This window comes from Staurois parvus, unplaced genomic scaffold, assembly GCF_062004578.1.
Source record: "Staurois parvus isolate SC_StPar_1 unplaced genomic scaffold, SC_StPar_1.0 ptg000062l, whole genome shotgun sequence".
NCBI lineage: Eukaryota > Metazoa > Chordata > Amphibia > Anura > Ranidae > Staurois > Staurois parvus.
In genome coordinates this window covers 95988-111375 of record NW_028317858.1, presented here as the reverse complement: position 1 = coordinate 111375, position 15388 = coordinate 95988, and positions in this window count along the sequence as shown.

Below are 15388 nucleotides of genomic sequence, written 5' to 3'. Positions count from 1 at the left end.
TGAGAGACTCTGGACTTGGCAGCAGCATGAGGAGGCGGTATAGGGGCCCATGGCAGATTAGGGGCCTGGCAGCAGCTATGGGAGGCCCGTAATCTGCCAGCACCCTATGACAAAAAATGGAACACACCAGCAGTGTGAGGAGACCTGAAAGTGGCACATGGCAGAGTGTGGCGATGGAGACAGCAGCAATGGGAGGCCGTACAGGGACCCATGAGAGACTCTGGACTTGGCAGCAGCATGAGGAGGCGGTATAGGGGCCCATGGCAGATTAGGGGCCTGGCAGCAGCTATGGGAGGCCCGTAATCTGCCAGCACCCTATGACAAAAAATGGAAAACACCAGCAGTGTGTGAGGAGACCTGAAAGTGGCACATGGCAGAGTGTGGCGATGGAGACAACCCACCGACTGTTTTGCTCGCTGCCAAGCTGCCACCCTCTTCTCCTGATGATGCGGAAGCAATAGCCTGATGACGACGAGGCTGCCAAGTGCGATCAGCCTCATCATCATCAATTAGGGTCTCCGCCTCACTACTAGCCCCCTCGGCTGCGTGTGGGTCAGGAGACAGACCTGTCTCTAGACCGGCTACCGAGCCACTCTCCTCGCCACTACTTCTTCGCCTGGCTGCTGAAGAGGCGGATGTCTCCCCCCGTTCCTGACCGCCCTCTGTTAGCTCTTCCTCACTGTACTGGATGACACCGGGAGCACTAGCCTCTGGCTGCGAATAGTGCTGCCTCGACCCCTTCCTCTGCTGCCACGTCTGCTCGCTCCTAAAACATTGCCTCCTCTGCCACTCCTCTGCATGTTGTCTGACATACTCTTTAATTAAACGATTCTGTGTCCCTGAGTAACAATTCTGTGTCCCTGAGTAACGTTTCTGTGGCCCTAAGTAACAGTTCTGTGGCCCTCAGTAACAATTCTGTGTCCCTCAGTAACAATTCTGTGTCCCTCAGTAACAATTCTGTGTCCCTCAGTAACAATTCTGTGTCTGTCCCTGAGTAACAATTCTGTGTCTGTCCCTGAGTAACAATTCTGTGTCCCTGAGTAACGTTTTTGTGGCCCTAAGCAACAGTTCTGTGGCCCTCAGTAACAATTCTGTCTGTCCCTGAGTAACAATTCTGTGTCTGTCCCTGAGTAAGAATTCTGTGTCTGTCCCTGAGTAACAATTCTGTGGCCCTAAGTAACGGTTCTGTGGCCCTCAGTAACAATTCTGTGTCCCTGAGTAACGTTTCTGTGGCCCTAAGTAACGGTTCTGTGGCCCTCAGTAACAATTCTGTGTCCCTGAGTAACAATTCTGTGTCTGTCCCTGAGTAACAATTCTGTGGCCCTAAGTAACGGTTCTGTGGCCCTCAGTAACAATTCTGTGTCCCTGAGTAACAATTCTGTGGCCCTAAGTAACGGTTCTGTGGCCCTCAGTAACAATTCTGTGTCCCTGAGTAACAATTCTGTGTCTGTCCCTGAGTAACAATTCTGTGGCCCTAATTAACGGTTCTGTGGCCCTCAGTAACAATTCTGTGTCCCTGAGTAACAATTCTGTGGCCCTAAGTAACGGTTCTGTGGCCCTCAGTAACAATTCTGTGTCCCTGAGTAACAATTCTGTGTCTGTCCCTGAGTAACAATTCTGTGGCCCTAAGTAACGGTTCTGTGGCCCTCAGTAACAATTCTGTGTCCCTGAGTAACAATTCTGTGGCCCTAAGTAACGGTTCTGTGGACCTCAGTAACAATTCTGTGTCCCTGAGAAAGAATTCTGTGTCTGTCCCTGAGTAACAATTCTGTGTCCCTGAGTAACGTTTCTGTGGCCCTAAGTAACAGTTCTGTGGCCCTCAGTAACAATTCTGTGTCCCTCAGTAACAATTCTGTGTCCCTCAGTAACAATTCTGTGTCCCTCAGTAACAATTCTGTGTCTGTCCCTGAGTAACAATTCTGTGTCTGTCCCTGAGTAACAATTCTGTGTCCCTGAGTAACGTTTTTGTGGCCCTAAGTAACAGTTCTGTGGCCCTCAGTAACAATTCTGTCTGTCCCTGAGTAACAATTCTGTGTCTGTCCCTGAGTAAGAATTCTGTGTCTTTCCCTGAGTAACAATTCTGTGGCCCTAAGTAACGGTTCTGTGGCCCTCAGTAACAACTCTGTGTCCCTGAGTAACGTTTCTGTGGCCCTAAGTAACGGTTCTGTGGCCCTCAGTAACAATTCTGTGTCCCTGAGTAACAATTCTGTGTCTGTCCCTGAGTAACAATTCTGTGGCCCTAAGTAACGGTTCTGTGGCCCTCAGTAACAATTCTGTGTCCCTGAGTAACAATTCTGTGGCCCTAAGTAACGGTTCTGTGGCCCTCAGTAACAATTCTGTGTCCCTGAGTAACAATTCTGTGTCTGTCCCTGAGTAACAATTCTGTGGCCCTAAGTAACGGTTCTGTGGCCCTCAGTAACAATTCTGTGTCCCTGAGTAACAATTCTGTGGCCCTAAGTAACGGTTCTGTGGCCCTCAGTAACAATTCTGTGTCCCTGAGTAACAATTCTGTGTCTGTCCCTGAGTAACAATTCTGTGGCCCTAAGTAACGGTTCTGTGGCCCTCAGTAACAGTTCTGTGTCCCTGAGTAACAATTCTGTGGCCCTAAGTAACGGTTCTGTGGCCCTCAGTAACAATTCTGTGTCCCTGAGTAAGAATTCTGTGTCTGTCCCTGAGTAACAATTCTGTGGCCCTAAGTAATGGTTCTGTGGCCCTCAGTAACAATTCTGTGTCCCTGAGTAACGTTTCTGTGGCCCTAAGTAACGGTTCTGTGGCCCTCAGTAACAATTCTGTGTCCCTGAGTAACAATTCTGTGTCTGTCCCTGAGTAACAATTCTGTGGCCCTAAGTAACGGTTCTGTGGCCCTCAGTAACAATTCTGTGTCCCTGAGTAACTTTTCTGTGGCCCTAAGTAACGGTTCTGTGGCCCTCAGTAACAATTCTGTGTCCCTGAGTAACAATTCTGTGTCTGTCCCTGAGTAACAATTCTGTGGCCCTAAGTAACGGTTCTGTGGCCCTCAGTAACAATTCTGTGTCCCTCAGTAACAATTCTGTGTCTGTCCCTGAGTAACAATTCTGTGGCCCTAAGTAACGGTTCTGTGGCCCTCAGTAACAATTCTGTGTCCCTGAGTAACGTTTCTGTGGCCCTAAGTAACAATTCTGTGGCCCTCAGTAACAATTCTGTGTCTGTCCCTGAGTAACAATTCTGTGGCCCTAAGTAACAGTTCTGTGGCCCTCGGTAACAATTCTGTGTCCCTGAGTAAAGTTTCTGTGGCCCTAAGTAACAATTCTGTGTCCCTGAGTAACAATTCTGTGTCTGTCCCTGAGTAACAATTCTGTGGCCCTAAGTAACGGTTCTGTGGCCCTCAGTAACAATTCTGTGTCCCTCAGTAACAATTCTGTGACCCTAAGTAATGGTTCTGTGGCCCTCAGTAACAATTCTGTGTAACTGAGTAACAATTCTGTGTCTGTCCCTGAGTAACAATTCTGTGGCACTAAGTAACGGTTCTGTGGCCCTCAGTAACAATTCTGTGTCCCTGAGTAACAATTCTGTGGCCCTAAGTAACAGTTCTGTGGCCCTCAGTAACAATTCTGTGTCCCTCAGTAACAATTCTGTGTCTGTCCCTGAGTAACAATTCTGTGGCCCTAACTAACGTTTCTGTGGCCCTAAGTAACAGTTCTGTGGCACTCAGTAACAATTCTGTGTCCCTGAGTAACGTTTCTGTGGCCCTAAGTAACAATTCTGTGGCCCTCAGTAACAATTCTGTGTCTGTCCCTGAGTATCAATTCTGTGGCCCTAAGTAACGGTTCTGTGGCCCTCAGTAACAATTCTGTGTCCCTGAGTAACAATTCTGTGTCTGTCCCTGAGTAACAATTCTGTGGCCCTAAGTAACGGTTCTGTGGCCCTCAGTAACAATTCTGTGTCCCTGAGTAACAATTCTGTGGCCCTAAGTAACGGTTCTGTGGCCCTCAGTAACAATTCTGTGTCCCTGAGTAACAATTCTGTGTCTGTCCCTGAGTAACAATTCTGTGGCCCTAAGTAACGGTTCTGTGGCCCTCAGTAACAATTCTGTGTCCCTGAGAAACAATTCTGTGGCCCTAAGTAACAGTTCTGTGGACCTCAGTAACAATTCTGTGTCCCTCAGTAACAATTCTGTGTCTGTCCCTGAGTAACAATTCTGTGGCCCTAACTAACGTTTCTGTGGCCCTAAGTAACAGTTCTGTGGCCCTCAGTAACAATTCTGTGTCCCTGAGTAACGTTTCTATGGCCCTAAGTAACAATTCTGTGGCCCTCAGTAACAATTCTGTGTCTGTCCCTGAGTAACAATTCTGTGGCCCTAACTAACGTTTCTGTGGCCCTAAGTAACAGTTCTGTGGCCCTCAGTAACAATTCTGTGGCCCTGAGTAATGTTTCTGTGGCCCTAAGTAAGAATTCTGTGGCCCTCAGTAACAATTCTGTCTGTCCCTGAGTAACAATTCTGTGGCCCTAAGTAACAGTTCTGTGGACCTCAGTAACAATTCTGTGTCCCTCAGTAACAATTCTGTGTCTGTCCCTGAGTAACAATTCTGTGGCCCTAACTAACGTTTCTGTGGCCCTAAGTAACAGTTCTGTGGCCCTCAGTAACAATTCTGTGTCCTTGAGTAATGTTTCTCTGTCCCTAAGTAACGTTTCTCTGTCCCCAAGTAACGTTTCTGTGGCCCTAACTCTGTCCCTAATACAGAGCGGTCTGCCTCTCTTGAATAACTGGATGCAAATGAAGAATTCTAAAATGGCCACCATTTATAGCTCGACCATTACACAGTGCTGGCTGGCTGGCTGCTGATTGGCTAATGCGATCACATGTCATTAAGGAATGCATTATGGGTCAGCACGCCTTGTCTGCGCGCCTTCCCAGACATCCCCGCTCCGTCGCCGCACATGTCCGCCGCCATTTTAGGAAAAATTTCGATTCGCGCATCCGAAGTAGGCTATTTTTCGGATTTGGCGCAAAATTTTCCAATATTCGAAACGAATTCCACTTCGCCTACTTCGATTCGCTCATCTCTATTGTTTAGTATTGGTTTTAGCAGCTCTTTATGTTTGTGATATAGCCCCTGATAAACAATATCTACTCTTACTGTGATGGTCTTGATTGTATTGAAATTATTGAAGTCCTCACCACTATTTCAAGGATGACAAAACACGGAATTTGCTATTTTATATATTTATACGTATATAAATGCTAAAGTATATAAATAAATATAAAAATCATATGCAGTATATTTGAAATCATTGAAACATGTACATTTCTCCATGCTTTATCTTTTTCATAATGCTGCAGTAAGTAAAAAGAAAAACATTTAAAAAGTAAATGAGAACTAGAAATCACAGGGTCCCATAACAAAATTTTGAGGTGGCTCACCTGCAAGAAAAATCGTAAGGCAACTAATTTACCTCATTTACCTATGTGACACAGGCTACAGCACATGAATATTATTTTCCTTAACTCACCATTAGAGATGAGCGAATCGAAGTAGGCGAAGTGGAATTCGTTTCGAATATTAGGAAAATTTAGATTCGCGTCGAATCCGAAAATAAGCAGACTTCGGATGCGCGAATCGAAATTTTTCCTAAAATGGCGGCGACATGTGCGGCGACGGAGCGGGGATGTCTGGGAAGGCGCGCAGACAAGGCGCGCTGACCCATAATGCATTCATTCATGACATGTGATCGCATTAGCCAATCAGCAGCCAGCCAGCCAGCACAGTGTAATGGTCGAGCTATAAATGGCGGCCATTTTAGAATTCTCCATTTGCCTCCAGTCATTCAACAGAGGCAGACCTGGCTGTATTCAGGGAGAGAGTTAGGGACAGAGAAACGTTACTTAGGGACACAGAAACGTTAGTTAGGGCCACAGAATCGTTACTTAGGGCCACAGAAACGTTACTTAGGGCCACAGAAACGTTACTTAGGGCCACAGAATCGTTAGTTAGGGCCACAGAAACGTTACTTAGGGACACAGAATTGTTACTCAGGGACAGACAGAATTGTTACTGAGGGATACAGAATTGTTACTGAGGGCCACATAATCGTTACTTAGGGCCACAGAAACGTTACTTAGGGCCACAGAATTGTTACTTAGGGACAGACACAGAATTGTTACTGAGGGACACAGATTTGTTACTGAGGGCCACAGAATCGTTACTTAGGGCCACAGAAACGTTACTTAGGGCCACAGAAACATTACTTAGGGCTACAGAAACGTTACTTAGGGCCACAGAATCGTTACTTAGGGCCACAGAATTGTTACTCAGGGACAGACACAGAATTGTTACTGACGGACACAGATTTGTTACTGAGGGCCACAGAACCGTTACTTAGGGCCACAGAAACGTTACTTAGGGACACAGAATTGTTACTCAGGGACAGACACAGAATTGTTACTCAGGGACAGACACAGAATTGTTACTCAGGGACACAGAATTGTTACTGAGGGACACAGAATTGTTACTGAGGGACACAGAATTGTTACTCAGGGACACAGAATTGTTACTGAGGGACACAGAATTGTTACTGAGGGACACAGAATTGTTATTCAGGGACAGACACAGAATTGTTACTCAGGGACAGACACAGAATTGTTACTGAGGGACACAGAATTGTTACTGAGGGCCACAGAACTGTTACTTAGGGCCAGAGAAACGTTACTCAGGGACACAGAATTGTTACTCAGGGACAGACACAGAATTGTTACTCAGGGACAGACACAGAATTGTTACTGAGGGACACAGAATTGTTACTGAGGGACACAGAATTGTTACTGAGGGACATAGAATTGTTACTGAGGGACACAGAATTGTTACTGAGGGACACAGAATTGTTACTGAGGGACACAGAATTGTTACTCAGGGACACAGAATTGTTACTCAGGGACCGACACAGAATTGTTACTGAGGGACACAGAATTGTTACTGAGGGCCACAGAACTGTTACTTAGGGCCACAGAAACGTTACTCAGGGACACAGAATTGTTAATCAGGGACAGACACAGAATTGTTACTGAGGGACACAGAATTGTTACTGAAGGACACAGAATTGTTACTGAGGGACACAGAATTGTTACTGAGAGCCACAGAACTGTTACTTAGGGCCAAAGAAACGTTACTCAGGGACACAGAATTGTTACTCAGGGACAGACACAGAATTGTTACTCAGGGACACAGAATCGTTTAATTAAAGAGTATGTCAGACAACATGCAGAGGAGTGGCAGAGGAGGCAATGTTTTAGGAGCGAGCAGACGTGGCAGCAGAGGAAGGGGTCGAGGCAGCACTATTCGCAGCCAGAGGCCAGTGCTCCCGGTGTCATCCAGCGGTCGTGTCTCCACCGACAACCCTGCCGTCATCGATTGGTTGGCTCGGTCGTCTTCCTCTTCCCAGGTCACCTCTGACACCTACAGCCAACGGTCGGTGGGTACGTCAGACACAACCGTTAGTTGGCATGGCCCGGGAGCAAGCCCACTGAAATCACGTGTCCTCTACCTGCCCCTGTCCTTTGGTGTTCCCTCACCAAGCGAAGTATCGCATGCTGTGGGCTCAGCCCCACTGTACAGTGAGGAAGAGCTAACAGAGGGCGGTCAGGAACGGGGGGAGACATCCGCCTCTTCAGCAGCCAGGCGAAGAAGTAGTGGCGAGGAGAGTGGCTCGGTAGCCGGTCTAGAGACAAGTCTGTCTCCTGACACACACGCAGCCGAGGGGGCTAGTAGTGAGGCGGAGACCCTAATTGATGATGATAAGGCTGATCGCACTTGGCAGCCTCGTCGTCATCAGGCTATTGCTTCCGCATCATCAGGAGAAGAGGGTGCCAGCTTGGCAGCGAGCAAAACAGTCGGTGGGTTGCCCAGGAGGCAGCAGGGTCGCAGCAGTGTCAGTGGAGGCAAACGGCCATGGAGTACAGCACCAGCTCCACTGCAGCCTACCACCACGGCCAGTAGTGGTGCCGGTGTGCACGGAGGAAGCAGCAGTCAGCCAGTGAGGAGTATCGGGGGCAAAGTTTCCTACTCGGCGGTGTGGCAATTTTTTGTCAAGCCGCCCGAAGAAGTAAACGTAGCCGTATGTCGACTATGTGGCCAGAAAGTCAAGCGTGGCCAGGGGGCCCATGTTGGGACTACAGCGTTGCGGCAGCATATGCAGCGTCGCCATTTGGTGGCCTGGGAAAACCGTGATAAAGATACGGCGGTTCTGCCCGCCCCAGCCCCCGCTCCATCACCCGCTCCGTTACTTGCTCCGTCACCCGACGTCAATCGCCCTCTATCAGCCAGTCAAGGCTCCAACACCTCTGCTGAGGGGAGTTGTTGCTCGTTGCCATCTTCCGCTCGTTCAGATGCTCCTTCTCCTGCTACTCCTCTTCACGGATTCCGACAGCAGTCTTTCTTGGAATCCGTTTCCAAGAGACAACAGTTTGCGAGCACGCACCCGACGGTGCAAAAGCTGAACGTCCTCCTGTCCAAGTTGCTGGTGCTGCAGTCCCTCCCTTTCCAAGTGGTGGACTCAGCACCTTTCCGAGAAATGATGGCTTGTGCCGCGCCGCGGTGGAGAGTGCCAAGCCGTCATTTCTTCGCCAAAAAGGCAGTGCCAGCCCTGCATTCAAATGTAGAAGAGATGGTGGGCCAGTCTTTTAGCATGTCGGTCTCTGCCAAAGTGCACGTCAGCGCCGACGTGTGGAGCTGTAACTACGGTCAGGGACAGTACATGTCATTTACGGCCCACTGGGTGAACGTGGTGCCGTCACAGCCGCACCAGAAACTTGGACAGGTCACGCCGCTTTTGCCTCCACGTTTGCACGTCCTTGGTCCACAAAAGATGTCCGCCTCTACCACCTCTTCTTCCGCCGTGTCCTCAGCCGCTACCCCCGTGCCAAGTCCCATTACCCGACCGGCATATCACATGTGCAAGGCGCAACGGTGTCACGCTGTGCTGCACCTGGTATGCCTTGGCGAACGTAGTCACACAGGGGAGGAACTTCTCAGTGTAATGAACAGAGAAATCGACAGATGGCTGTCTCCGCGCAAACTGAAAATCGGAACCATGTTGACCGACAACGGAAAGAACATGGTGTCTGCTCTGCGTCAAGGAAGGTTGTGCCATGCGCCATGCATGGCTCACGTGTTCAATCTGGTTGTCAAGCGGTTCCTAAAATCCACCATCCCACTGCAAGACATCCTTAAAATGTCACGTAAACTTTGCATGCATTTCAGCCATTCCTACACCGCAAAGCACACCCTCCTTGAGCTGCAGCGGCAGAACGGAATTCCACAGCATCGCCTGATCTGCGACGTTGCAACAAGGTGGAATTCAACCCTACACATGTTAGACCGCCTTTACGAACAGCGAAAGGCCATCACCGATTTCCTGATGTTACAAGCGGATAAAGGTACTCCCCTGTGTAACTTCGATGTCAGCCATTGGCAGCTCATGCGTGACACCTGCCGCTTGCTCAGGCCCTTTGAGGAGGCCACGCTATTCGTGAGTCGGCAGGACTATGGGATGAACGACGTCATTCCTCTGTTGCACGTCCTGGAACAAATGCTGTTAACAATGGCTGGTCAGGGTGCGGTAGACGTGGCGCACAGATCTCAACGCCACATGACCCCTGTGGGGGCAGGACAGGAAGAAGAGGAGGAGGTAGAGGAGGACATTTGTGCTCAGGAATTATTGAGTGAAATGGGTGGTTTTTCCACTCAGCGGACAGGAGTGGAGGAGCAGGAGCATCTGGTAGAGGAGGAGGAGGAGGAGACAGAGGACCCAGACGCACCGTGGCAGTATGCTGTGGATATGGAGGCAGGGAGTCCCTCGCATTCCTTGGCACAAATGGCCCATAGCATGCTCGCTTGCTTGCGTAGCGACAGCCGAATAATAACCATCAGACAGAGGGATGACTTTTGGCTGTCCACCTTGTTGGACCCTCGCTACCGTTCAAAAATGGTTGCCTTTTTCACACCTGCTGAGAGGGAGGCCAAAATAACGTACTTTAAAAACCACCTATGTAGTCAGCTGGTCTCTGCCTTTCTGCGCCAACGTCCATCCTCAGACACTGTGGGCCCTGTGCGCTCGCGTTCCGCTGCCATGGCAGCAGGGGAGGGGTGGGGTGGTAGGAGCAGTGGCAGCTCCACCAGCAGCGGCTGCCTCAGTCTGCAGTCGATGATGAGTAGCTTTCTTCACCAGCGCAGTGAGGAAACTACTAACCAGCCGCAGCAGCAGCAGCATCAGGTGGACCTGGAGCAGGACCTCAAACAACAGGCTTAGGCCTACTTGGACAGCACCCTGCCAACCGAGGTAGACAATCCCCTTGACTACTGGGCAATGAAACTTGACCTTTGGCCCCAACTAGCTGAATTTGCCCTTGAAAGGCTGTCATGCCCGGCCAGTAGCGTGGCATCGGAGCGCGTGTTTAGTGCGGCAGGAGGTATTGTAACTCCGCGGAGGACACGACTGTCCACCCAAAGTGTGGAGAGACTCACGTTTGTGAAAATGAATCAGGCGTGGATTAGTCTGGATTTCAAACCACCAGTTCCTGACACAACTGACTAAATCCGCCATGAATCATGCCCCAAACATGTGCCACTTTCAGGTCTCCTCACACTGCTGGTGTGTTCCATTTCTTGTCATAGGGTGCTGGCAGATTACGGGCCTCCCATTGCTGCTGCCAGGCCCGTAATCTGCCATGGGCCCCTGTACCACCTCCTCATGCTGCTGCCAGGTCCAGAGTGTGTCATGGGTCCCTGTACGGCCTCCCATTGCTGCTGTCTCCATCGCCACACTCTGCCATGTGCCACTTTCAGGTCTCCTCACACACTGCTGGTGTGTTCCATTTTTTGACATAGGGTGCTGGCAGATTACGGGCCTCCCATAGCTGCTGCCAGGCCCCTAATCTGCCATGGGCCCCTGTACCGCCTCCTCATGCTGCTGCCAGGTCCACAGTGTCTCATGCCATGTGCCACTTTCAGGTCTCCTCACACTGCTGGTGTGTTCAATTTTTTGACATAGGGTGCTGGCAGATTACGGGCCTCCCATAGCTGCTGCCAGGCCCCTAATCTGCCATGGGCCCCTATACCGCCTCCTCATGCTGCTGCCAAGTCCAGAGTCTCTCATGGGTCCCTGTACGGCCTCCCATTGCTGCTGTCTCCATCGCCACACTCTGCCATGTGCCACTTTCAGATCTCCTCACACTGCTGGTGTGTTCAATTTTTTGACATAGGGTGCTGGCAGATTACGGGCCTCCCATAGCTGCTGCCAGGCCCCTAATCTGCCATGGGCCCCTGTACCGCCTCCTCATGCTGCTGCCAGGTCCACAGTGTCTCATGCCATGTGTCACTTTCAGGTCTCCTCACACTGCTGGTGTGTTCAATTTTTTGTCATAGGGTGCTGGCAGATTACGGGCCTCCCATAGCTGCTGCCAGGCCCCTAATCTGCCATGGGCCCCTATACCGCCTCCTCATGCTGCTGCCAGGTGCAGAGTCTCTCATGGGTCCCTGTACGGCCTCCCATTGCTGCTGTCTCCATCGCCACACTCTGCCATGTGCCACTTTCAGGTCTCCTCACACTGCTGGTGTGTTCCATTTTTTGTCATAGGGTGCTGGCAGATTACGGGCCTCCCATAGCTGCTGCCAGGCCCCTAATCTGCCATGGGCCCCTATACCGCCTCCTCATGCTGCTGCCAGGTCCAGAGTCTCTCATGGGTCCCTGTACGGCCTCCCATTGCTGCTGTCTCCATCGCCACACTCTGCCATGTGCCACTTTCAGATCTCCTCACACTGCTGGTGTGTTACATTTTTTGTCATAGGGTGCTGGCAGACTACGGGCCTCCCATTGCTGCTGCCAGGCCCGTAATCTGCCAAGGGCCCCCGTACCGACTCCTCATGCTGTGACGTTGCAACAAGGTGGAATTCAACCCTACATATGTTAGACCGCCTTTACGAACAGCGAAAGGCCATCACAGATTTCCTGATGTTACAAGCGGATAAAGGTACTCCCTGTGTAACTTAGATGTCAGCCATTGGCAGCTCATGCGTGACACCTGCGCTTGCTCAGGCCCTTTGAGGAGGCCACGCTATTTGTGAGTCGGCAGGACTATGGGATGAACGACGTCATTCCTCTGTTGCACGTCCTGGAACAAATGCTGTTAACAATGGCTGGTCAGGGTGCGGTAGACGTGGCGCACAGATCTCAACGCCACATGACCCCTGTGGGGGCAGGACAGGAAGAAGAGGAGGAGGTAGAGGAGGACATTGGTGCTCAGGAATTATTGAGTGAAATGGGTGGTTTTTCCACTCAGCGGACAGGAGTGGAGGAGCAGGAGCATCTGGTAGAGGAGGAGGAGGAGGAGACAGAGGACCCAAACGCACCGTGGCAGTATGCTGTGGATATGGAGGCAGGGAGTCCCTCGCATTCCTTGGCACAAATGGCCCATAGCATGCTCGCTTGCTTGCGTAGCGACAGCCGAATAATAACCATCAGACAGAGGGATGACTTTTGGCTGTCCACCTTGTTGGACCCTCGCTACCGTTCAAAAATGGTTGCCTTTTTCACACCTGCTGAGAGGGAGGCCAAAATAACGTACTATAAAAACCACCTATGTAGTCAGCTGGTCTCTGCCTTTCTGCGCCAACGTCCATCCTCAGACACTGTGGGCCCTGTGCGCTCGCGTTCCGCTGCCATGGCAGCAGGGGAGGGGTGGGGTGGTAGGAGCAGTGGCAGCTCCACCAGCAGCGGCTGCCTCAGTCTGCAGTCGATGATGAGTAGCTTTCTTCACCAGCGCAGTGAGGAAACTACTAACCAGCCGCAGCAGCAGCAGCATCAGGTGGACCTGGAGCAGGACCTCAAACAACAGGCTTAGGCCTACTTGGACAGCACCCTGCCAACCGAGGTAGACAATACCCTTGACTACTGGGCAATGAAACTTGACCTTTGGCCCCAACTAGCTGAATTTGCCCTTGAAAGGCTGTCATGCCCGGCCAGTAGCGTGGCATCGGAGCGCGTGTTTAGTGCGGCAGGAGGTATTGTAACTCCGCGGAGGACACGACTGTCCACCCAAAGTGTGGAGAGACTCACGTTTGTGAAAATGAATCAGGCGTGGATTAGTCTGGATTTCAAACCACCAGTTCCTGACACAACTGACTAAATCCGCCATGAATCATGCCCCAAACATGTGCCACTTTCAGGTCTCCTCACACTGTTGGTGTGTTCCATTTTTTGTCATAGGGTGCTGGCAGATTACGGGCCTCCCATTGCTGCTGCCAGGCCCGTAATCTGCCATGGGCCCCTATACCGCCTCCTCATGCTGCTGCCAGGTCCAGAGTGTGTCATGGGTCCCTGTACGGCCTCCCATTGCTGCTGTCTCCATCGCCACACTCTGCCATGTGCCACTTTCAGGTCTCCTCACACACTGCTGGTGTGTTCCATTTTTTGACATAGGGTGCTGGCAGATTACGGGCCTCCCATAGCTGCTGCCAGGCCCCTAATCTGCCATGGGCCCCTGTACCGCCTCCTCATGCTGCTGCCAGGTCCACAGTGTCTCATGCCATGTGCCACTTTCAGGTCTCCTCACACTGCTGGTGTGTTCAATTTTTTGACATAGGGTGCTGGCAGATTACGGGCCTCCCATAGCTGCTGCCAGGCCCCTAATCTGCCATGGGCCCCTATACCGCCTCCTCATGCTGCTGCCAAGTCCAGAGTCTCTCATGGGTCCCTGTACGGCCTCCCATTGCTGCTGTCTCCATCGCCACACTCTGCCATGTGCAACTTTCAGGTCTCCTCACACTGCTGGTGTGTTCAATTTTTTGTCATAGGGTGCTGGCAGATTACGGGCCTCCCATAGCTGCTGCCAGGCCCCTAATCTGCCATGGGCCCCTGTACCGCCTCCTCATGCTGCTGCCAGGTCCGCAGTGTCTCATGCCATGTGCCACTTTCAGGTCTCCTCACACTGCTGGTGTGTTCCATTTTTTGTCATAGGGTGCTGGCAGATTACGGGCCTCCCATTGCTGCTGCCAGGCCCGTAATCTGCCATGGGCCCCTGTACCGCCTCCTCATGCTGCTGCCAGGCCCGTAATCTGCCATGGGCCCCAGTACCGCCTCCTCATGCTGCTGCCAGGTCCACAGTCTCTCATGGGTCCCTGTACGGCCTCCCATTGCTGCTGTCTCCATCGCCACACTCTGCCATGTGCCACTTTCAGGTCTCCTCACACTGCTGGTGGGTTCCATTTTTTGTCATAGGGTGCTGGCAGATTACGGGCCTCCCATAGCTGCTGCCAGGCCCCTAATCTGCCATGGGCCCCTGTACCGCCTCCTCATGCTGCTGCCAGGTCCAGAGTCTCTCATGGGTCCCTGTACGGCCTCCCATTGCTGCTGTCTCCATCGCCACACTCTGCCATGTGCCACTTTCAGGTCTCCTCACACACTGCTGGTGTGTTCCATTTTTTGTCATAGGGTGCTGGCAGATTACGGGCCTCCCATTGCTGCTGCCAGGCCCGTAATCTGCCATGGGCCCCCGTACCGACTCCTCATGCTGCTGCCAGGCCCGTAATCTGTCATGGGCCCCTGTTGTCGCTTGTTGGCATATTCCGCTCGTTCAGATGCTCCTTCTCCTGCTACTCCTCTTCACGGATTCCGTCAGCAGTCTTTCTTGGAATCCGTTTCCAAGAGACAACAGTTTGCGAGCACGCACCCGACGGTGCAGAAGCTGAACGTCCTCCTGTCCAAGTGTCTGCTGCCAGGCTCGTAATCTGTCATGGGCCCCTGTACCGCCTCCTCATGCTGCTGCCAGGTCCAGAGTGTGTCATGGGCCCCCGTACCGACTCCTCATGCTGCTGCCAGGCCCGTAATCTGTCATGGGCCCCTGTACCGCCTCCTCATGCTGCTGCCAGGTCCAGAGTGTGTCATGGGTCCCTGTACGGCCTCCCATTGCTGCTGCCAGGCCCGTAATCTGCCATGGGCCCCCGTACCAACTCCTCATGCATCTGCCAGGCCCGTAATCTGTCATGGGCCCCTGCACCGCCTCCTCATGCTGCTGCCAGGTCCAGAGTGTGTCATGGGTCCCTGTACGGCCTCCCATTGCTGTTGTCTCTATCGCCACACTCTGCCATGTGCCACTTTCAGGTCTCCTCACACTGCTGGTTGTTTCCATTTTTGTCATAGGGTGCTGTATGGCCTCCCATTGCTGCTGCCTCCACCGCCACACTGTGGCTCCACACTCTGGTTTTGGCCCCGTGACTGCCCAAATGAGTGAAGTGTGCGGTGATTCTAAGATCGACGGCACTCATCTGCATGTCATACTGACTGTCAGTATTATTTCTCTTCCCCAGCAGACTCCAAGGGCATTTAAATTAAAGGTACAGTGTTCTGCACTAATATAAAG